This window comes from Drosophila kikkawai, chromosome X, assembly GCF_030179895.1.
Source record: "Drosophila kikkawai strain 14028-0561.14 chromosome X, DkikHiC1v2, whole genome shotgun sequence".
NCBI lineage: Eukaryota > Metazoa > Arthropoda > Insecta > Diptera > Drosophilidae > Drosophila > Drosophila kikkawai.
Window position 1 is genome coordinate 8,862,560 of NC_091733.1, and position 24,723 is coordinate 8,887,282.

General features: G+C 35.6%; 1 protein-coding gene across 8 annotated transcripts in view; it reads left to right on the plus strand.

The window, feature by feature from the left end:
• Positions 1 to 24,723, plus strand: part of mamo (maternal gene required for meiosis) — a 136,043-nt gene that overhangs the window by 42,704 nt on the left and 68,616 nt on the right. Inside the window, exon 2 of one of the 8 annotated variants that reach the window (XM_070288023.1) lies at positions 3,864 to 3,911. The exons of the other annotated variants lie outside the window; for them this stretch is intronic. The gene's annotated coding sequence lies outside the window, so the exon portion shown is untranslated. The remainder of the gene's footprint in view (positions 1 to 3,863; positions 3,912 to 24,723) is intronic. 8 annotated transcript variants of the gene reach the window in all.

A 24,723-nucleotide genomic window follows, 5' to 3' on the forward strand; every position in this document is an offset into this window, starting at 1 on the left:
GGCTCTTTATCAGTCATTTGCTTGTGTATTATCAATCTAAGAGCCATAAAACAAAAGCAAAAAATAAGGCAAAAGAAATTGAAAACGCCTGAAATTCAATTAGGAACAAGAAAAAAGAAATTCGCTTCGAATTGCATGTACATATGCAATGTGTTGATAAGGTGAAGGCAAAGTGCGCCCGTGTGGGAGGCGGTGGGTGGCCAAGGGCACAACGGCATGCGTGTGTGATAAGACTCGAGCTGAGCCAGTGGCGATAGATCAAGTGAATGTGAATGCTTTTGGCTTTTGTCTCATATAATATTGTATACTGGGTTTTTTCTAGCTTGCGTTTTTTTTATTTATTTATTTTTTAATTTATTTTTTGTTACCTTATTTTGTTTTATTGAATGCCGTTTGGTTTCCATAACTTCTACAGTATTTTTAGTAAGGTTCTTAGTTCTCAAATCAAGTCTAGCCTTTTCTTTCCTTTTATTTTTTTTCTACTTTATTTTTATTTTTTATATTTTTATTTGTACTATTTTTTTGTATTTAGTTTTAACGTTTTTGCTCTGCTTAATGCAGCGCAACGAATTGCGGCGAGCGGCAAAAAAGCTTTTCATCAGCCCACAGCCCGCAGCCGTCAAACAACAACAACAACAACTACAACAATTACAACAACTACAACAATTTGCACAACAACACACCCAGACACACATACACACACTTGCAGCCATAACAGGAGCAACGAAAAACATTTTCCCACGATTTGAAAACGGCGCAAACGGCAACGCCGATGACGTTCGTCACCTACAAAGAGGAAAAACCACCGCCCTCATCATCAAGTTGGCCTCACCCACTCCTCCTCCTCCTCCTCCTCCTCCTTCTTCTCCCTTAATTTTCATCTTAAAATTCAGACGCCTTTCAATTCTTCTCGAGTCGCTTCCCTTTTTCTTTTTGTCTTTCCATTTCCTTGCCAATCTCTTTTTTAAATTTTTATTTGCATTTTCTGACGAGCTGAAAAAAACTAATTTATTGTTTTGGATTTTAGTAAAAGAATAAATGGATTAACATTTGTAAGAAATATATTTTATAGGGTTTTCTAAATAATTTAATATATTAAAAATATTTATTATAATATTTTAAACATAAATTATGAATAATTATTATAATATTTAAAAAAAAAAAATTATATTTATAAAGAAGAATTTATAGCTTTTTGATTTTTTCCCCTATTTTTAAGATTTTCTTTTAATTTTTCTAAATAACATTTATTTTAGTTAAAAAATACAGTAAATACATTTTTTGTTTAAAATATATTTTGTAAAATATTTGTCTTGGGATTCATTTTATTTCTTGTTTATTAATTTGATTAATAATTTAAATTGCTTTGTTTTTTAACTTCATTTATAATTTAAAGAGCTTTGTTTTCCATCTTTTCTTCTTAAATTTCTTTGCCATTTTTTAAGAACAGCTTACACCAATTTAAAAGAATTAAAGCTTGCTTAAAATTTACCTCTTAAAAAATAGTTACTACCTGCAATTAATGCTTATTAAACCCGATTAATGCCGATTTATTTGTGATTAATTTTGCGGCGTTAACATTTTTCTATATAACTCGTACTTTCCACACTTTCCCTCCCCTCCTTCCCACCCTCTTAACTCTCGCCGTCATTCGTCATTCGCCGCCGCTGGGCTTTGGGTGTGGGAAAGTGGGCGGAGCAGCACAAAAAAAAAGTACTGTAACCCATGTTTTGTTGGTGTTTCATTTGTTACCCTTCCTCCTCTTCCTCCCCTTGATAGCTCGTGTGTGTTGGCTCTTCGTGTTTCGTTTGTTTGCTGGCTTTTCCCCTTTCCCCAAATTGCCGTGTGTTTAGTTGTAATTGCATTTGTACAACACCGGCAACAACAATTGCAGCTGGGTCAGTGCAAATACAAATATATACATAAATCTATATATATATATATATTTATATATATTTATATGCATATATGTGTGGTAGTGTTTATATAGAAATGGCTGTTACCTTCGCCATGCGACACGCGCTTAAATTGAATTGGATCATATCTTTTTTTTTTTCATTTGTGCGGCGTGAGTAAATTGCAGGCCACGCCTTTTGCATTTGCCGTTGCCCTACCTTTCTCTGTCCCTCTATCTATCTGTTTCTTTTTTTTTTGTCTCTCCTTTAAAGTGTGACCAGCCACACATTTTGGGCCACACAAACATCACACTAAATAAATTGTATAAAAAATAAGCAAAAGAAAACAGAAAACAGAGTTTTCTTGACTTGCATTATGGCCCTGAAATGTCCATTAGTTCATTAGCCACAATTGACTGCCGACAGGAGATACTGTAGAGAGGGTATATTAGTTGTATTTCTTAGTAGTTACTTTTATTATTAGTTATATTTCTAATAATTCTATTAGTTATATTTTTAAATAATAAAAGCATCTTTAGAGATGTTTAAGAATTGAAAACAAAAAGGTTTCTATATTCTTTATTTGTTTTTTGTATCCAAAACTTTAACTTAACTTCCAAAATTTTTTTATTTATTTAAATTAGTTTACTTTAAATATATTTTTTAAATAAATACTTGAAAAATACAATTTTTATATAAATCCATTTAAGAACATTCCTAGTCATATTTCCCTTACTTTTATTATCTATCTATCACTGTTCCAAGGGCAAGTCTTTAGTAAATCGAAGTTGCAGTTATAGAACTTGTGGTTGTTGTTGCTGTTGTAGTTGTTGTTGCTGTTATTTCTACTGCTGCTTTTGTTGTCATTATGAATGAGTTTAATCAATTTCGCAGAGCGGAAAAGCGGAAAAGAGAAGGCCATTGTGGTTGGCCGCTGGGCGCTGACAGGTCGCAAGTGTTTGCACTTGACTCAGCACCAATGGGCCTATTGTGTCCGTTCTTGGCACTTACATTTACTCGATTTAGAGATGTGTGCAGAAAGAGGAAAATATCGATCTATATTAAACATGTTAAATCGTTAATTTATATATAAAAAAATATATATAAAAAGTATTTTATCAACTTTGACACTGAATTAATCCGTACTCCGCACTTTCCTTCATTTAAATTAGAGATATATGCAGAAGTGGGAAAATATCGATATCAAATATCGAATAAGCATCGAACGTTGTAAATTTTAAATTAACATATAAAAAAAGGGTATTTAAAATATTTGCTTAACTTTGACATTCACTAATGGGTAACTGGAACAGCTTTAATCGAAAAATATCGATTGTTACAGAGAAAAATTCGACATTATATCGATTGTGAAAAGGTTATAATAAAGGTATGATGGTATTGACTGTCTTTACAGATAGAAACGAACTATTTAAAATCCTTATATTTTCTGATCTTCAATAAGCAAGCATTTTTAATCGAAAAATATCGATTGTTATAAAAAAGTATTCCTTATTATATCGTTTATATGTATATATATTATATGTATTTATATTTATATGTTTTTATAACAGCCCTAAGTTTAACGATAGTTATATATCGATAATTAGTGTCATATCAAAAGCTCTGGCAGTGCCAATTCCCAGTCCGATTGCAATTCCGATTCTGAACTGAATCGCAGCTTAATTGCAGGCCAACACACATGTGGTTACACCACTGACTGGCCATTATCTTGGGGTCCGCAGAATAAAGACCCGGCCAGGCCAAGAGATTGCAGTTTCTTTGGTTATGGTTCAAGTTCTGGTCTCGAAACTTGAATCTCTCGGATACTATATTGGCTTTGTCGGAACCCGCTGATTGATTGTCTATTAATAAGAGTTGCCATTTTCATTTTCCCTTTATTATCTTTTTTTTTCTGCTTGGAAACTGAAATTAATTTTTTCCCTGTTCTTTTTTCTCTTCTCTTTGCAGGTGAGTTCTATTTGTGTGGAAATCTCACTAATCGAAGATGTAATTTGGGTAAGCCTGGGAATCAAGGAAATAAATGTATTTATAAGCTGGGCTAAAGATGCATTTTATTTTAAATTTTAAATATTTTTAATATTAATCATTTTGGCTGATAGTTTTATATTCAAAAGATCAAACTGAAGCCTCGATAATTCTGCCAAAAGATAAGCTTCTCAACAAATTAACTTTTATGGCGAATTTCTTCCTTTATTGGCCAGCTGCAAATTGTTCTTTGAATTTCGCGCGTGCCAAAAATAAATTTCTGCTTTAAAGTGAAACAAAAATAAAAAAAAGTGAGAGGAAAAAGAGGAATATAGAAAAGTAATAAGAACTGAATGGAGGGGGACCCTATTTTTAAGGATGTTACCTGCTGACTTCTGTTTTGTTTTACGTATTTCTTTTTTTTTATGGCTTAAAAACGGAACCCTTGTCTCGTCTCATTGCTTTTGGCAGCTGGTTTGTTGACCCAAATTTCTTAACCGAAGATTTCTATCAGTTGTGTTGGAAGGGCTTTGAGCCCTTGGCCTGAGGCAGGGTAACCATTTTTCCCTTTTTTTCGTTGGTTTTTAGTTGGTGTCTAGTGAAAGTTATCGCCTTGACGCGTGGCAAAAGAAAGAAAGGGGGCTAAAGAAAGCGAGAGCCAGCTGTTTGGTTAACGGTTAATGGGAAACCGTTAGGTTCTTTTAGTTTGTCAGGTGAAAGTGCTTACTAACTATTCATTCCAAGATCAATATGTCCAAAGAAAGGAAATGGGCAAATGCCCAAGATAGCGGTTCTATTTCGGTTATTATCTCAAAAGTCTACCGTTAGGGTTGGCCAGTGAAAGTTATGGTTGAAAGAGAATATAGCAGATGTTACGCTGTCTTTCGATGGGAAATTAGGGTGCTCCAGGAGACTTTCTTCATAAGACATTAAAGCTTAAACATTCTAGTATTAAGAGAGTTGAATTAACATAAGAAATGCTGAGTTATTCCTCTGTCTGTATCAACCATAGAGTTGAGAATTATAAGACCCTCTTGCCACTGTTTCATTCCACAGTTCCATAAATCTATAAAAACTCTTGTAAGCCTAATCAAGAAAGTAAAATTTATATGACTAAAGGAAATGAAAAGTAGTTCCGCTGTTCAATTTAAGAAAACCTCCCTTCACAAGTCTAGAGTCGATAATTATACGACCCTTTTGCTACCCTGCCATTCCACTGCATTCCTAATTCCCTACAAATAAGTCAATGATTAAACATGTCTCGTTTCGCATGAGATTGAAAAGGCAAAAAATTGAGTGCAAAATGTTCTATTCCCAGTTAACCGTTACATTCCATTGCCATTCCGTTCCATTCCATTCCAATTTGCCGCGGACACGTTAAAAGCATTAATCAATCATATGATATATGGTACCTATGGCCAAGGAGTAAATGTATTTGGCTCGAAATATGTTTCTCTGCCTTGATCTGGGGCGTTATCTGGCCTAATGAAGCATAATTTGTTTTCAAACTGAAACGGAGTGAGAGCGAGAGGGAGATAGAAAGACAGCTAGACAGAGAGGGCAGCTGAAGATAGAGATAGAAAGATACAAAGAGAGGGAACGATTCATCTTTTAATTACCGCGTTGAAAGCCAGCATTTTTCATCGCCGCATCGATATGCCTGCCTGGTCCCCCACCCCCTCTAGCTGAGGCTCTCCCTCCTCCTCTTACGGGTTTAAAGCTACCATAGTTAACCCACGCATGCCTGAGCAATTTAGTGTGTTAAGGCTTTTGCACTAAAATAAATCTACGGCGATTTGTTTGTTTGCACAAGCTGCCGGCTGCATCTCTTGCTCCCTGCCTCTGCTTTTTCCCCTTGGACAAAATGGGTGTATCGCCTGTCCCCCTTGCTCTCTAACGCTCTGCTCTGCCGTTAACTGCCCGCGGGGCCTACACTAAATATAACAGTCTCTCTCTCTCTCTCTCTCTCTCTGTCGCTCTACCTCCTTCATTTGTACACCTGACCCCCTGCACCGGGACACCCGCCGCCCCTGGACGGGGTGTTATTTATCATAAAAAATTGCTCAGATTTGTTTTGCGACGGGCAAAGACATGACGCTCATTTGTTAGAGCAGAGCAACGGCCATGGCAACGAAGCTTTCTCTCAGCTGCAGCAAGGAGTTGGCTTTTCCGACAATAATACCCTACAAAAATCACAGGGTATACGCACTAAGGGAAGGGATTTAGATAAACTATCTATTATTTCGATTTTTTTTTAGTAAGGCTGATTTTCATCAATTTGTTTTCCAAATATTTTTATAAAATATAGATTTAATATGCCTAGAAGTTTGAAAAAAATCGATATAAAAATTTACCGATATATTAATGATATAATAATAAATATATCGATACATATGGATGAACAAATTCATAATAGAATAGTTTCGATATAATCTGTAACAAAAAACAAGTTGCGATATAAAATCTTTATCGATATATTATTTTTTTGATATACTACTAATAATATCGATATAATCTGTAACAAAAAACAAGTTGCGATATAAAATCTTTATCGATATATTATTTTTTTGATATACTACTAATAATACAAAAAATGTTGATAAAAATTCTGTAATCGATATACGATTGTCGGCTTTATAGTTATGTTCGATATTATGTCGATATAAAATGATCTTCAAAAAGTGTATGCCTAGTTGCATTTTCTGCATTTCCATTCTTATTCTTGGCTCATTGCACTTGCGTGTGTGTGTGTGTGTGCCGCCTCCTGCCTCCCACCTGGCTGAAAGAACAACCCACCACCACCTGAAATCCCTCGTCAGCGTGTGTTCTCGTTTTTATTAATGTAGCCGCCGCCGTCATCGTCTGCTTGGCACGGCCCAAAGTTCAACGCAAATATAATCTGTCAAATAATTTATCAGTGTTTGCCGAGATCCCGATCCACGATCCCTGTATCCTACTGCTTCTGCCATATCTCCTGGTTCAGATTGAAGAGCCTTTTGCAAAGACTACATGACTGTGACTATGATGATGATGATGATGACGATGATCGAGCAGCATCTCTCTCACAGTCACTTCTGTATTGAACTCCCTTCTGTTTGCTTAAATCTCAAGGCCAACGAGAGAAAGAGAAAGAAAGAAATGCCTTGCCGATCATTTTGAGATCTTTCTAAATAACCCACAAAAAAAAAGTAAACTTTGGATCACGAACACACAGAGTTCAAAGGCCAAAAAGGTAACGAGCAATTTATTGATATTTTTGGTTTTTATTTTTCTTTGTTTTGTTAAAAAAAACATAAAGAATAAAGGACCCATTTAAAACCGATAACTAGCAATCTATCGGTTAGTTTTTTACTGTTATCGTAATTTAAGGATTATTTTTAAACCCTTGCTTTTCTGATTTTTATTACAATTTGTTTAGTCTTTAATTTTTAACAACAAAATTAAATTTAATTTAAAATATAAAATTCATTTAATACTTGAAAAATACCACCAATATTTTTTTTCCTGTGCATTTCTATTATTGTCAACGCTTTCGCTCTTCTTGATATGCTTTTGCGTTTTGCGAAAATGCTTTCAATTGTTTGTGGCCTGCATTTTGGCTCGATCGGCATGGCCATTGGCATTTGGGTTTAGTTTTTCTTACTTTTTCTTTATAGGGATTTTGTTGGCTTGTTTTTTTTAGTGTGTGTATGTGTGTATGCTTGTGTTTGCTCTCAAACAGAAACGATTAAATTATCTCAAGGTTGCACGCGCGCCTCTTCATCGTTGCGTCTTTCCTTTAGCCGCCTTTTGCTTCCTTTTTACCTCCGTTTCCCCTTTTTATTTTGAAATCTCTGAGATTTCAACACGGTTTCTGGCTGTTTTTTTTTTGTATCTTTTTTATTTTGGTTTTATTTCCCTTTATTTCGTTTAGTTTTTTGGCCTACAGACCCAGTTTGTATGTTTTTTTTGTTGTTTACCAGAAGCTGTGGCCACAAAACAAGTCCTATAACCAAATGCCCTTATATCTTGTACCTTTTTTTTCTCACCCTTTTGTGGTTCGACCCCCCCCGGTTAACCCCTTTATCTTAACACACCTGTTGCCCTTTTGGCTTTATCGATTTATGGCTCTTAACCTGCCAGCAAACGCAGCCTCCAGAAACTGAATCGTGCAACATTGTGTGAATTATGATATTACAAGGCGAAAGGCTTCTGTTTTTTTTCTGTATAATTATTTTCTTTATTTATTTTATATATTATTTATACCCTTGCTGGGTATTATAATTTTAGTCAGAATCTTGATACGAAGGAGTCATTTCCGACCCCATAATTCATATATATTCTTGATCAGCATCAACAGGCGAGACTTTCTAGAAAAGCAAACAAAAATTTTCAATTTTTTTTTAAATTTTTTATTAGGATTTACATGGGTTAAAATTAACAAAAATTAAAATTTTTGTTTGATAATTCTAAATTTTAATTTCACTTTGCAAAATTTGTTAAACTAAAGTAAAAATAGCATAAAACTGTACTCCGATTTAAAATTAAAGCTGTTTTTAGGCTTAATTATGAAAGATCCAAATTGGAACTGGAAGTGTATAAAAACTTCGGCGTGCCAAAGTACATTTTCTCAGTTCACCTTGTGCCAGGAGCAACATGTGTTGACGCTTGGGCACGTGCTCTTTTGATTTCAAGCAGGGTGAACAGGTGTGTAGCATACCCTTGGCTTATTCCAGACATTCCAGACATCCTCTCATATTTTTTTTTTCTTGATTTTTAGTGTGTTTATTGTTTTTAATGAGGTGTATGCCAGCTATCATTCGCTATATGATATTTCCATCAGAAAACGAGACTAGGCAGCTGCAAATGTGGCCACAATTGATAAGAATAACATAAATAGCAGAGACTGGCTGCAACGTTTCCTACAGATTTTCATCATAGCGGCGAAAAAGAAAAATATTTCAAGTGGAAAAGCATTTACTTAGCATCAGCAGCAGCAGCATCAGTATCTGCAACACTAGCGGCAACTTAAGGGAACAACACCAGGCAGCAATGCCAACAATGATTTCAAAATGTACACAGAACAAAAATGAGTAAGAAGGAAATGTTAAAAAAATAATAAAAAAAAATTAATGGATTAAAAAATTTAATTAAATAATCTTTAAAATATATTACATTTAATTTCTTGGTAAGAAAAATAATATTCAATTTATTAAATTGAAAAGTTAGAAGCTAAAATATTGTAAAAATGTAATTAAATAAAAATTTAATTAAATGTTTTATATTTAATTCTTACTTTTTGGCCCTAATTTTCTTAGTGCATAATTTAGCATATTCCTAGAGGAGCCCACGCATAAAACACTGCAAGAAAATCTCAAGTGCAACATGAAGTTGGTTCATTTTGCTAACGATGCGCGCGTGTCTGCAACATGTTGCTGGTGCTGCTGCTGCTGTTGCACTCATTGTTGCTGTTGCTGCTGTTGTCGTTTGTGTCATTAGTCAAAGAAACCAAGTCAGTTGCTGGCAATCAGCAGCCCGTATGTTGGCCAAATCAATTGCCAAGTTGCTGCCTGCCGTTGGTGTTGCTGCTGCTGCTGCCGTTGCTGCTCCTGCTGCTGTTGCTGCTGTTGCTGCTGTGTTGATTGTGTCAACGACAACAGCGGCAGCAGCAACAATAGACTTAAGTCTGGGCATGATTCATGGACATGCTGCAGTTTTCTATTTGGTGGGGGGAACGAAGGTGCAACACCCACACAAAGAAGCAACACACGCTAATTGTGTGTGAAAGCGGCAGCAGCAGCGGCAGCAACTTGAGCCACATTGCTCATACGCCCACGTGGCCCAAAAGTAGAAAAAAAAAGAGAGGCGCATTTTGGCATTTCCATTTTTCCAGCATTTTCCATGGCATATTTAGCATTCGCAGCAGCGGCGGCGACAACGCAATCATAACCATAAAAAGTTGCTCATTTTCTAGGCATTTTTTTTTTTTTTGCTTTTCGTTTGTTGCATTTTTTTTTTTTGGTTTGCTATTTTCGGCGTCTTTTTGGCGACTATTTTGAATGAGAAAATCCGCTTTTGGTCAGCAGTCAGAGGCGGGCCGTAAAAGGAGCTTGTAAGTGCTACTGTTTCCAGCTCCGGCAAAACGGTAAAAATGCCGCATAATTTACGCAGAAAAAAAAAAACGCTGCGCTCTTTTCACTTTTTCACAAATGGCCATGCAAATTACAAGACACATTAGCCCCGGCAATCCTACGCCTGCCAAGCCGCCTAACCCCAAAAATGGGAGCAACAACAGCAGCAGCAGCAGTAGTAGCTGCTGCAGCAGCAATAGAAATTGCAGCAGCAAAACGGAAATGCGACAACAGCAGCCAAAACAACAAACACTAGCAACAAGCACCAGCTGCCAAGTAGCCACAAAAAAATGGATTGTCTAAGTCCAGAGTTGTCAATATTTTTCGAAAATTTAAAAAGAAACGGATGCTATCTAAGAAATATTTTCTAGGACCTTATCTAGAGCCAAAAACAATTCTTGAAATGTCCTTATCTTATTTAATTTAGGAAAGACAGGTATGACACTTTAAATTGATGTATAAGTTTTCAAAATCTGGTCTCATTAATACGAAAAACTCACTACAAAACAGAAAATAAGTTGGCAATATTAGCGACATCAGAGGAAAAGGCCAAAACCGTTTAATAACCTAATTTAATTCAAGAAAAAAGGTGTGACACTACAAATTAATGTAATACTTTCCTAAATCTGGTCTTATTTATAGGCCAAAACAGATAAAATGCTGGCAACCCTGGCTACTTCCCAGAAAAACTCCTAAATCAAGCCCTATAACAATGCTTTAAATAACTAAAATTAGAAAAAGCAGCTGTGACACCACAAATCAGTCTAGAATTTACCCAAATCTGGTCTCTTTTATAAGAAAAATCTCTAATGAAAACAAATAAGGAAGCTGGCAGCCCTGGCCACTTATTAGTGTAACCGAGGAAAAATCCCAAAATCGAGCTGGGAAAAAAAACTTAAAGCCGGGTGTCTGTTGCCTTTGCCAACGCTCCAGCATTTTGTTTGTTTGTCTTTTTGGAGCGTTTGGAATGTTTAGTTAACCGTAAACAGTCGCAATGCCCCCGCGCCATTTTGGCATTGATTGCCGGCCAAGGAAATGCTTCAAGTACACGGAAATAAGTTGGGAAATTCATAAATTTGATCTTGCATATAAAAGATGAAATATTTTGCTAAAATACAAACGCAGACCCCAAAAAAAGACTTGGAATTATTTAGGAAATTCCGAACAAATTAAAGCTTTGGAAAATATTATTAAGGATATATTGGGTTAAACAGTAACTCTAACTCTCGATATTAACTTTTAAACCTATAAAACAAAAAAATAGATCGAAAACGATACTCTATATAAATATTTTCTATATACATTTTTTTTTTTTGTTCGGTGTGGAAGCCACACATCCCGGTCGGTGGAGCGTGAATAACATTTGGTAATCATGGCACAAACACGAAAATGCATTAACCAAAATTGTGATCATAAATTTTCAATCGACACGCGGCGGGTGCTGTTCCTCCCCTTAACCCCTTGTGGCCCGCCCCTCTTAACCTCCTTGTTGCTGTTGCTTCGATTGCCATGAATGACTTGAGTGGACCAACAGAGAGCTTTGAACTAGACTAGAAGACGGAAGACTTGAGATTCAAGACCCAAGACTTGGACTATCTAGCCGCGTATTTCTTTATTTTTTTTTTTTTGTATTTTTTTTTTTTTTTTGGCTTCGGGCATTTCTTTATCCCCACATGCGAGGATTGCTGGTGCTGCTGCTGCAGCTGCAACAGCAAAAGCAACAGTTGTTGCAGTTGCACATTCTTGGCCAGAGAAAGTTTTGTTGTTGCTGCCGTTGCACAAGTGGCAGTTGCAGTTGCATTTTGCGCGTTTGGGTCAGTTAAATGGCAAAAGGCTTTAGTAGAAGAAAAGAGAAAAAATAAGAAAAATACAACAAAAATGTTAGGGAGAGGTGCGTGGGCGCTGCAAAAAAAATGATGAAAATCCAGCTAAACAGCTTGAATCTGGCAATTTTAAACAAGCTCAAGGGGGTTTAAAGGGGGTGATAATGCCATTTTGGGTAGGGTTTTTTAAATTAATATAAAATATAAAAATTATATATTAAATATATTTATATGTATATTATATTTATGTATTTTAAACTTTAATATAGTTTAAAATATAGAAATATATACCAATAATAATGGAAAATTATTAAACAAAAGTCATTCGAAAATTTTACTCTACTATTTCTATCATGAGAAAATATCAATAGGACACTTGTTTTACAAAAGGACATTGTTCCCCGTTGGGCGCCATTTTTACAAAAGGATATTGTTCCCCGTTGGGTGTTTCTAAAAATGGAAATATTTATTAACTTTCACATTTTGTGCTTCAAATTTTAGGAAACGGTTTCCTTTATTAGAAATTTATTAAACCCTTATAGGATAATGTTTCTTAAAGGCAATATAAATTAAGGGATATATAATAAAATATATAATTTATCATTAAAACTGCCAAATTGATTTAAAAAGCAATTGCAAACTATAATTACCATAATTCTAGTTAGTTGGTAACTAACAACAAGGCTTAGGTTTCTAGTTATTTTTTTTTTTCAAGCAACCTTTTTCACCATGAAGTCCTGGCCAGTTCCTAAACCCTTCAGTTTGCCACAGTCTGCCCGTCCGGGCAGTCACTCACTTATTCAGTTGAGCTCTCACAGCTTAATCAAAGCAATTTGCGAGAGGTTAACCCTAACAACCCGAAAACCCCTGGGGAAAGGGATAAAAAAAAGGCAGATAGTTGCCGCGTTTGGCATATGAGTCATGTGTGGGGGTCCCTTTTTTTTGGGCATCCTTTTTTGGTTGTTGAACGTTGTTGTTGGTCTTGTTTTTTGTCAGCCCGAATTCTCAAAAAATGTCTAGTGTTGCTGCTGCGCCGTTGGTGCTGCTGTGGTTATTGTTGTTATGTATGTGTTTGTACAACGCCTTGAATGCGGCTTCTGTTGTCGGTTGTCGTTAGCCTGTTGCTGCTGCTGTTGTCGGTGTTGCTCTTGTTTCACTATCAACGCATTCCTTTTGGCCCCACTCGCCGCGATAAAAATTTATTGAGCCGAGGCCTCTGGGTCTCCGTTTCAGCTTCCATTTCAGTTAGCATTTTTTTTCCCCTCTTTCCAAATACTCTAAGTGAAGGTAAAAACGAATTTGATGGGAAAATTGGATAAGATAATGGTTGGAGATATTAGTATATACTTTAAGCTAAATGAAAACTATTTTAAAATTATTATTTTGATTTAGAAAGAGGTTAATTATTTTGATTTGATTTAGAATTTTGTACAGCAATAGTTTTTAATCGTAAAGATTATCGATAAGTAATCGAATTTTAATCGATAAAAGAATAAAATTAAGCTTTTAATTAGCAATTTTATATAGTTTATTACCGACCTTAATTGTTTATTTCAAAATTTCAGAAATATCGATAAGTTTACCCAATTTTAATTTCGATAAAATCTTTAGGAAAACTTCGTATATATTTCTTATGGCTATTCAGAGAGATAAAGATAAACTTAAAGGGTATATTAACTTCGACCTTTAAGAATTTGGTTTCCTTTCTCGTTTCCTTTTTTTTTTTTCTTTTGTTTTTTTTTCTTTGTTTTTTTTTTTATTTTGGTTGTTTATTTTTATTGTTGCCGAGGTGTTGTGGCTGTTGCTGCTGCTGCTGCTGCTCCTCTGACTGTTGCCGCTGCGTCTCGAAATCAATTGAGTTTAACTGCTTTTAATTTACTTGGAATTTGTGCGGCTTTAATGGATTTATGTCGGCTTATGTTGCCCCAGCTACAGGTGGCTTGAAAGTGTTGCTGCTGCTGCTTCTGCTGCTACTTCTGTTGCTGCTGCTACAGTTGCACTTAAACTCAGTGGATGTTGCTGCTGTGTGTCAATGTGGCTTGTTGGCTCTCTGCCTCTACACAATATTAAAATTTATCATGTGCTAAAAACTTATCAATTAAATATATGCATAACATTGTTCGGGCTTCTTCAGGTTGCTCCTGCTGGCGGCTGATGTTGCTGTTGCTGCTGCTGCTACTTGCTCGCCCGGCAGCAACATCAATCAAAATATACAGGCATCAAAATGCAGCCGCTTGCAATTTGATGTCGCGACTGCAATTTAGACATGCCTTGCCATGTTATTAACTAATTACAGGCGACTAATCTAAAACGCCGCCAATGGAAGCCAAGCCATGCAACAGGTGCCCATGCATCATCTTGCTCGGCCTCGTCCAGCTGCCTAATGAAAAGTGACATCTTGGCCACGACTAGGCCCAAACTGTCAACGTCTCCTTGTCTCCTTTGTCTGCCAGTTGCTGTCTCCCTGCTGCTCCAGCACCCTGCACCTTCTCTCTACCTCGTTTGCATGTCTTGTCATTCGTCATTCTCCTGGCCCAGGTTCAGGTTCAGGTTCAGGTTGGGGCTCAGGTGCATGTTTGTTGCCAGCAGCCAGAAGATGTCGCAGCCAAAGGAGGGAGATCTGAGGCTTGCATAACATTTAGCTGCCTTGGCAGGAGGGGCCCACCCGCTAGATGGCTTCTCTCGGACACATGTTGCCCATGTCGCTCATGTCGCTCATGTTGGTCATGTTGCTCATGTCGCTTGTGTTGGCCGGCACACGCACACCTACATACAGTGTTTGACAAAATAATAGGGATTATCAGGGACTTATTAAGCAGGTTGTGTTATTTTTTTCCACTAGATATTGTAAGGGATATTATAAAATCCTCTGAAACTATACGGCTCGAAGGACCAAAAATGTATTGAAATATAAGCTGGAAATTTGTTCCATTTTATATATTTTAAATATAGTTATTTTAATTTCAAAATTTATTCTAACCATTTTGACCTTGACTGTTCTCTTTTATATTGTGACTATTTGCCGGAAGCAGATTCTGTGTTAATTACAAAAGAACTGGCCTCAGTCTCTGGCTCTTTCGATGATTATGATGTTGTTGTTGTTGCGTTGACATGCGTTGCTAAACGTGCCGCCTGTGGTTGCACCTCACCTTCCTCTTTCCCCACTTGTATTAGTACGCATTCAAATGAGGCCTCTGAGCCAGAGACTTGATTTCCTTCCTTCAGACAAAACGACAGACAGACGAACAACTTGCGGCTTGTGGCATGTTGCAGATGTTGCTATAGCTGTTGTTGCTTTTGCTTTAGCTGTTTCTGCTTTTGCTGTTTTTTGTTGCTTTTGCTGTTGTGTTGCTATTGCCTTTGCTGTTGGTAGATTATGAAAATTAGATATACAAATCAGCAAACGAACGGATGCTCGACGGCATCACATGGAGCAGCATCAGCATTTGATGCGTACAAGATCAAGCGATGGACAAGACACACACTGAGAGAGAGAGATTACAGGGAATCAGGAGAAATAAAGGGGGGATGCTCTTGAAGAGGGATTTTATATCTATAAATTTATAAAGAAAAGTATGGTCTTGAAGTGAAATTTGAAATTATTAATAAATTAATATAAATGTAAAAAATTGTATATAAATTTTTATAGAAATTATAAATATTACCATAAAGTTGCTTATGGTGGTTTTGCTATGTACTTTTCTATACGTTTTTTTTTTTTAGAAACTCTTACCTTTTCTGAAGATGCAAGTTTCTTTGTATATTTCATACAACATATAACCTTTGTTTACATAAATATTTTTTAATTCTTAAATATGTTGGAATATTTTCGTAAATTTGTAATCTATAAAAGTAATATTTTTCAAGATATTTGATTGTTGAAAGAAGGCGCGATTAATTTTTTTTAATGGAAGAGTTCCCAGGTGGTGGCATCACAAGATGCAACATGTTGCTCTAGGTCAGGATTGTAAATTATTGCAACTATATAAAAATAAATAATAAATAAATGAAAATATATATTTATATTTTTAGATTTATATTTTTATTTATATATTTATAAATATGTATGTGCAGTGAAAGGTGCTAAAACCTTTTAAGTCTCGCAAAATTGCTTACCAATCCAAATTGTGAGAGGCTCTCGCGGAAATTGCTTGAAACGGAAATGTGCTCCTTTTGCGTTTGCCAATTTCATGTCATTTGTTGACAACGCACAACGGATATTGTTTAGTATTTTGCATAAAAGTCGTTTTTCCATCTTGCTAACTGCGTATCGCTTTTAGTAGGTTAGAAGGAAGTTGTCGCTTAGCCTCGGCCGTCCGTTGTTGCCTCTCCTCTGCCTTTAGCCGCATTTTCTTTTGGCCTGTCCGAGAGTTGGCCTCTGGCATGGCTTAATTATAGTCTTTTGGCCTTGTGCAGTTGCCAGGCGCCGCAACAGAAACTTCAAAAAACAGGAGGGGGAAAACAAGAGGAATAAAAAAGACTGAAATACAAACCACGCCCACTCCACACACTATTTGCTTTGGCCTGCGGTGGCACTTTAGTTTTACCTTTATTTTTTTTTTGGGCGGTTTCTTTTGGTTTTAGTTTTTTGAAGTTGTAAGTGCCATTTTAGAGGCGTGTCTTAACTAAATAATAAATACCAAAAAGAAAAGAGCTAGAAATATATTTTAAATTAAAGGTTAAGTTGGGAATTTATATTACAATTAATGTAAATAATAAAAAAATATATATAATAAAAATCACAGAATAAATGATTTGTATAAATATAAAAATAAATTAAGCAAAAATCTAAGAATAAATATTTTTAATAAATATAACAATAAATTTAACAAAAATCAAAAAATAAATTGAACAAAGGTCAAAAAATAAATTTAGCTATGTATAAATATTAAAAAATATATAACAGTCTTTAATTTAGAGAAATAAATATTTTTCGACTTAAAAAACCTTCAAATAAATATGTATAATCTATTTATAACTCTTTTTTTTTTTTTTACTGTTACTCGGATACTTTGTAATTCCCGATTAATCTCCGATCCAAAGTTAAAGAGCCCAACTAATTTTATTCCGTCAAATATCCTCCTCTTTTATTTTTAGTTTCCCCCACTTAACACTTAACCAAACCAAAAAGAGGAGGGACGGAAGATCGGTCGGTTCTTTTTTATTTTTTTTTTTTTAATATGCACTTACCTGTCAGATCATTAAAGTAAAAATTGATTTTCTAACTTGCAACGATTTTTGCATTAACAATTAGTCGCTGGCCAGGGCCACTCTTCTCGTGTTATTAATTAACAATGCCACACCAGGCAGGCGCATTTAAGACATTAATTGCCCGAACAGGTTCTATTTATCGTTTCCATGGGGTATCGGTATCGGAATCGTGGCTATGGGGATCTGGGATCCAAGGAGCAGCCCTGGACATTGGCAAATCTGGGGGACGACGCCTCAATCAATCTAGCAAATTGTCGCCCAGTTTTCTTTTTTTTTTTGCCTCTCTTGATCGCCGCGATCTTTGTCTTTGGCAATATCGAACACCAAGAAGGAGAGAGAGAGAATGAGAAAAGGAGATAGATAGAGTGTCTCATCTGTTGCCATTATTCTGAGATCTAGATATCGGGGCATATTGGCCCGTACTATATTATATGGTCTCTAATTATGACAACTACGCAGCTGTGCGTGCTCACGTGATTTTCTAATTAGACATCGTCGGAGATAGAGATGACAGTGGGCGATAAAGTCGTTGTTGCCATCATCTCGTCATCGTCATCGGTGGGGCAGTGTTGCTAAATTGACAATCGGAGCAAGTTTTACGGGGCTATCCACTTGCTGGATAATGTATTAATCAAGTAAAAGCAATATATTGGAGAGCTTTTCTAAATGAAATTAATAATTTTTAACTAGGATATTACCCTACCAGTATTGGATCGATAAACATTTGCACATTTTTGTATCTCCACAGACCGACAGATCGATAAATATAGATTTTAAGTCCCTGGAATTTTTATTTTAAAAACTAACCCAAATAAGGTTACTGAATTAAAATGGTGTCTTCTTTGACTTATTTATGGATTTTTTAAACATTAATTTCGGCATAAAAAAGTTATCGATAATTATTGATTTATGGCGTTATAATAAAAATAAAATAACTTTCTCTAAATTAAATTTTTATTTAAAATATAAATGAAGTTGGCAGCGCCTTTTGCTCCGTTGGCACACCCACAGCTGCAGCTACCGCCCGCCACGCCTCCTTTTCCGCCAGTCGCCTCCCCCTTAACCCTCAACTGCCCGCTTTAACCCCACTCTTTTGCTGGAGTAAAAAATAAGTACAAAAAAAGTAAAAAAAAATCAGACAAACACGCCCACTGAAAACGCTCGCTGAGCTTTAATGCGTTTTCATTTAACACACGTCTCTTGGCCTGGCTTGTTAGTCTGCTTTGGTATGGGTCTTGGTATCAGTTTGTGTGTGTTGTGTGTGGTGTGTGCCAGAGAATGTGTGCGTGAACACCTCCCACTTGGCAATCTAATATAAAAAAGTCAGGCACTGCAACTTGGACTTGGACTGCCAAAGGAGAGCTCCTTGGCTACCGATTTTCGTCGGTTTCTGTGTTTTTTTTATTTTCTTTGAATACGCTATATTTTTAAGGTTTATAATTCTTTTAAAAGTTATAAAATTAAATAATTATACTTAAAAAAATATATTTTTAGTACGATTATATATATAAATTTTATTAATTTCTTATATAGATAATTTACAGGTTTTACAGTTTTTAGTAAACATAAAATTTTACCATAAAAGTTAACCAAATATTGTTATAGGTATACATAAAAATATAATAATAATAATTAACAATTTTAAAAAATATTTAAAAATATATATTTAAAAATTTGTACATTATATTGTAATATATACAAAACTATATTTAAGAAATTTAAATATATTAAATACAAAAATTATTTAAAAATTTCTACAATTTTATTTAAATAATTAAAATATATTTTAAATTATTTTAGAAATTTTAAAATTATGCATGATATAAAAATTTCATAAATATATTTAATTAACTAAAATACATTTAAATATATTTTTAGAAATATTTTTTCTTTAAAGAAAGAAGGGTATATAAACTTCGATGTATGATTTTTCCTTAGAGTTTTCATCTTTTATTTTTTTTCGCACATTTTTCGCTAGCTTTTGGCGCTTTTTCGCTTCCGCATGCCTAGACCAGGCCTATATATATGTGCATTTGCTACTATATATATATCTATATATCTGTATATATATTTTTCTATATATGTAGCTGGGTATGTGGCACATGTATATCAATATTTTTTGCAGCTTGTTTGGAGCTGGCTCTCTCGCTCCACATTAATAACGCATCCCACCCTCTAATTGCATTTTACCTGGTCGCCTTTAATCGAATTTTCCGGGACTTTTCCGCTGCTCCTTGTCAGAACGACGATGCACAATTTCGATTAAGCTTAGCTATTTTCCTACCTCTTTCACCGATTATAAATAATATAACTATATATATATATATCTTTTATTTAGCTTTAGTTTTAGTTTTATTTTTCTTTTTTTATCTTTTTTTCTTTTTATTTTTTGGGAGCCCCCCGATAAGTGGCAACGTGTTTAGAAAGTGCTTCCGCATTTGCTGGGCTCTCTCTCTCTCTCTTTTCATTTGGAACTCCAAGAGGAGAGTTATGTGCCCAGATTAGCGGGTGTGTGCTAATGTCTCGGGGGCCCCGGCTTTTCTCTAGAGAGACTGGGTTTGGGTCACTCTTTATCTGCCTATCGAATGCGGCCTAATGAAACCCATAACTCGGCACTTTTCCGGACGGACGGACGGGTGGACGAACGAAGTGGAGCGGCGCCTTATTGGGGTCATGCGAAAGGTGTCGATCGCTAATCGGCGCCGCCGTCGAGGAGCCTAAAATGGGAATAGGGAGTGGAATCACTACTCCTCAGATCACCAGGAGGGGCTGCTGCTGGAAATATCTACTACCTGCATTCAAATTTAGACTTAAAAGTCAAAGAAAAACAAAGTTAAAGAGTGTGTAAATGAAAGGGAATATAGGGAAATCCTTGGGCTAAGGTTAGGGCCTTAAAACATAGTTTATATTTAATATATTTAATGATTTATAAACCTTAAACCTCTTGATTATTTCAACAACACAGGCTTAACCATGTCTATATTAAGCATTTATATATATATACATATATATCTAAATAATTGTCTAAAATCCGTGCTCTCCTTTCTCTTTTTTTGTGTCTTGCAGGTGAGTTATTTCGAACGACTTCAATTAGCAATTGAGATTACTCTCGTAAGCGACGCGGAGAAGCAGGTAAAATGCCTTAAATAGCCAAGTGCCCCCAAAAAAGAGAACACAAGAAGGAGTATATACAGATATCTGTATATATATATATATATATATGTATGTATATCTGGGTACCATGGATTTGGATGTGGATGCATATTCAGTCGGCTGATTTGGCTAAAGGCTGTCACATTTTCCTTGGGCCGCTAAGAGAAATGACCACAAAATGCGAACATAAATCAACACAATGGCCAAAAGGTGTGGAGACTGTGCAGCAGCAGCAGCAGCAATTGCAGCAGCAGCAACAGCAACAGCCACTTGGGCATATGAAAATGCAAATTTCACATGGGAAAAACAGGCCGCGGGGGATGACAATTTGCTCTGGCTGTTTTTCTGCTGCTTTTCTGCTTTTCCGCTGCTGCTGCAATTGCTGCAGCTGACTCAAAACAGTTGCCAAGTTGTTGCTGAATTAATAAACTTGCAACTGGCGGCGGCTTTTTGGTTTTTGGCTTTTGTAAAAATGCCGCCAAATGCCTATTTTGATATTGTTGTTGTTGTTGTTGTTGCCGTGGTTTTGCCTTAAAGCAAACGATACGCATTCAAAATGAACGAAACAAAATTGAAATCTGACACCAAAAGAATTGACAGAAAACACACACAAAACATACCAATGCACTGAGAGAAAATTTGGTTTTGGGAAGAGAAAAAAATAAAAAAATAATATTATACAATTTTAAAACTCACTTGAAAATTTGTAAATTAGTTTCGTAAATTCTTTTCAGCTTAGGGATAAAAACTCCAATTTAATTTTGATCTGATTTTTGGTTTAATTTTATTAAAAAAATAAAAATAAAAAATTAAGCTTAGTTAGGAATTATTTACATTTAAATCTATCAAATTTCATTGATTACAAAATAGTTTAGTTCCGAAATATGGCTTTTTTTTGTCGACAACCGGACATGACTAGATCGGTTAGACTGTTGATGATATATAAAACTTTATAAGCTTTACAGAATCGGAATTGACTAATTAGTTTCCTCCTTCTTTTTTTGAGAAGCAACTGATAGATGGACATTCAGACGAATAAGTCTAGATCAACTCGCCTGTTGATGCTAATCAAAACATTATGTACTTTATAAAGTCTGAAAAGACTAATTAACTTTGCTTTCCGATATAAAATTCTTCTTTTTAGATTTTATTTAAAAAAAAACATATATATAAATATTTTTTGAAAGTAAATTCTTCCACCTATTTTCTCGCAGTGCCCAAGAAACTTTTGGCTAACAATTGCAACGGCTTTTCGGGTGACTTCCAGACTTGGTTTGGCCAACAAAAATGCAAATTCAATGAATGCCCATTCGGCCTCCCCCTTGCCACCCCCACCTACTCCCCGTCCCTGTCTCCTCTTACTTCCCCTCCCGAACGTGACTCAAATTGGTTTTAAATTGTTTTAGCAAGCAATAAACGAACGGACAAACCAACGGCAGCGAGAGTTTAGTTATTTTTTCCTCTATTTGTTTTTATCCCTGCCAGCAGCTGCTGGTCCAAATATTTCTCTTTATCATTTTATTTCTCTTTTTTTTCTATATTTTTTTTCTTCAACTTTTTTTTTTCCTCGATTTTTGGCAATTGAAATGTCCCAGTGTCGGCCAGAAAATGTTTCGTTTTTTTTTTTTGCGGCCCAACTCCGGCCTGATCTTAATTTCCATTGAAGTGCAGCAGCTTCCAGCTACAAAAATAAAAAAGAAATATGAATAACTGTTAATTGTACAAATATTTATAGGGGTATATAGTGGAGGGGTTAGGTTAGTTCCATTACAGATTTCGCTTAATTGGCTCGAGGGAATGGCCAAAGGGGGCGGGAATATGGGTAATTTGTCTCTAGTTTAGCATTTCCGTTTGGGATTTGGCTCTTTTGAGATCATTGGGTATAGATATAAAACAAGGCCTGCCGGTGATTATTATTATGTAAATTTTTGTTGTAAAAATGGCTAACAATGTCGTATATTGGCTCAACTATTGGATTATCAGATGTGGATTGGAATAACTAAGGTATAAACTGCTGAGGTCTTTGTTATTCGAGAAGGAAAGTCATTTATATACTTTTATTATTAATATTTTGAATTTTTATTTTATATTTATATTTATATTTTTATTAATTAATTGTATATTATTAATTTTTAAATTATTTATATTTATATAATAAATATGTAAATTATTTTTATTTATATTTTTTAAATTTCATATTAAAAAAAAGCAATCTGGTCTAAAATCAATTTTCTTAAAAAAAAAAAATCCGATAACTTTGTTTTACATTTTAATTTGGATTAACGTGCAGTTTTATAAAACTTTCAAGTTCTTAGAAGTTTAAGGTACCAATACAACCATTCAATAGCTCTTTTTATTGTTGGCAGAAAAAAAAACGATATATCGATAAAGTATCGATGTTTGACATTGCGATAAATGTGCAATAAATTATTGTTTTGTTATATATGTATATTGGACTTATGTAATCCAAAAAACAGACAACGAATTTTAATATTTTTCAGATTTCTATCGATATTTTTGATGATTCTATTATTATTAAACAAATCTGTACTTAAAATTTTAATAGATCAAAGTTTTTTGTATTTTCGATATGTAATTAAGATCAATCTTTTTTTTTCGATATATTCTATAAGACTTTCTTCAATCGATAGACATCCCTAGTTATATTTTCTCATATTTCTTGTATGCAATTTAAAGATCTGCCATCTTTTTAGAGACTTTGTCTCTTATTATACCCATAGCCTGGGTGGTTCACGGGACTGTAGTCTTTCTTGTCTTTCCTTTTTTTTCTTAGCTTTCTTTTTATTTTTCCTTGATTTTTCCCCCCCTGGAAGTCTCGTGTAAGTTGTGGCAAAGTGCTGGGATTTTTGCGAGATTTATGAACAGAAGCGGCGGCATTTGAAGGCTTTACCTTCCGCATGGACATTGCTTTTTGTGTGCTGTGCTGTGTGTGTGCTCCTCCTGGTTTCTTGTGGCCTGTCACTAATGACAACGGTAGCAGCTACTGGTTACTGGTCACTGCCAACTCTCCTGCTCCTGCTCCGGCAATTACTTAATTTACACTTGACTATTGTTGCCAGTTCCTGTCTGTTCGGGAAAAAAGAGTGTCCTCCCTGCCACCTAGCTACCTACCTGCCTACCTTACCTACCTTACCTACCTTACCTTTCTGAGGTGTAAATCAAGTCGCGCTGACTAAAACTTGCAGCGGCGTTCGCCACTGAAGCAGAAAATTACTTTCATCATAATTTAAAGTTACTTATGACCACAGAGGCTGGCCAGAACGGGTTGCGGTTGTTGCTTTTTTTCTTACCTTTTCTTTCCTTTTTTTCTATGCTTCTTGTTGCTTTGGTTGTTGTTGTTCTCTTTGTCTTAGGCACACGGGGCACACACAAATTGAAAAATCATCTAAAACCAGGATGTGCTCAAAAGACCGAACCCAAGAGAGCTGCAGTCTAAGCCAAACATTTGCACGTCAAACAAAGTGGCAGTGAAATAACAAAATTATGTTGGCAGATTTGTGGCGACGTCGACCGGCAATGGAAATTATGGCAGCCAGGGACTCTCGGATTCGGCTTCCAGGAGATTTTCCAGCCATGGATATATATATATGAATATATATAATTGCTATGTGGTGGTCTTGGCTTAAGTTACTGCTGTAGAAGATGCTGCTGTTACTGCTTTTGCTGTTTCTGCTTCTGCTTTTGCTGCTTGTGCTTCTGCTTTTGTGCCTGGTGACGTTTTGGCATGAATGATGTGGCGTGGGCTTCCTTCTCAGCCAAGTCTTTACCGGCTTAAACTATACCTAAATGGTCACACAAAAAAAGAGCATTTAATTTTTAAATTTTAGTTGCTGCTTTGTTTTAAAACCTTTATTAAAATTTAAATATAAAAAAGGATTGGTTTTTAAACCCTTTTTAAAATCTTCTAGAGGTTTGCTTGCAGAGAGTAATCCCCCATATGCTGATCTAAGCATAAATTAAACTTAATTTGATTTGCTGTTGCAGTCGCTTCCATGCATAATAACAAAGTAAAGCCTAGGGTTCTCCTTTTCTTTTTTTGGTATCCACAATCAAGTTAAGTGTTTATTTGTTTATGGGAATTTCTTTCCTTTTTTGCCAAGCCAAAGCGGAGCATGAGTCTCTGTCTTGGGGTGAGTGGCATGTTGCATGTGGCAGCAGCAACTTGCAACTGCTGCTTGATGCTGCTGCTTGCTGCTGTTGCTGCTGCATTGGTGGTCCGATCTTGGTGCCTCCTCGATGGCGTTCCGTTCGTGCGTTTTTGTTTGCCGCAATTAGCGTGTGGGCAGTTGGTTCGGGATTGGGATTGGGATTGCTAGAGGATCGAGGGAATCAGGGGGATCGGGAGAATTGGGATATCAAGGGGATCGGGGAACCCCGGAGGATGGATTTGTTGTACGGGGGTGTGGCAGCGGGAGCTTTGTTGGATGAGTGAAAGTCGGCACGAGACAACTTCGCTCAGTTTTAAACACTCAGAAAAATGATGGTTAATTTTTTGTATCGATAATAATATCACCTTTATAAGTT